The sequence below is a fragment of the Tupaia chinensis genome, unplaced genomic scaffold (genome assembly GCF_000334495.1).
Source record: "Tupaia chinensis unplaced genomic scaffold, TupChi_1.0 Scaffold000159_1, whole genome shotgun sequence".
NCBI classification, from domain to species: domain Eukaryota; kingdom Metazoa; phylum Chordata; class Mammalia; order Scandentia; family Tupaiidae; genus Tupaia; species Tupaia belangeri.
In genome coordinates this window covers 1,605,404-1,605,615 of record NW_006159630.1, presented here as the reverse complement: position 1 = coordinate 1,605,615, position 212 = coordinate 1,605,404, and the positions used below count along the sequence as shown (strand labels likewise).

Sequence of the window (212 nt, the reverse complement as noted above, 5' to 3'; positions counted from 1 at the left end):
ATTTATGTGCCCATTAAAGGGACAGCAAAACGTGACTTATTGTCACAAAGACACCATTTGTTCAAGGAGATGCTGTTTTCCCCCTTGTCTGTGACATAAAAGCAAAGCATAACTCTCAGGCGGAGGCGGGAGCTGGGGAGGGCTGGGCCTGCCTCGAACCCCATGTTGCCACTGCAGGCCACCTCGGGGAGCCGGGGAGTGCAGCAGGTCGC

At 55.2% G+C, this 212-nt stretch overlaps 1 protein-coding gene across 1 annotated transcript in view; it reads left to right on the top strand.

Moving 5' to 3' along the window:
* Nucleotides 1-212, top strand: part of RPTOR (regulatory associated protein of MTOR complex 1) — a 393,373-nt gene that overhangs the window by 388,365 nt on the left and 4,796 nt on the right. The gene's annotated exons all lie outside the window — the stretch shown is intronic.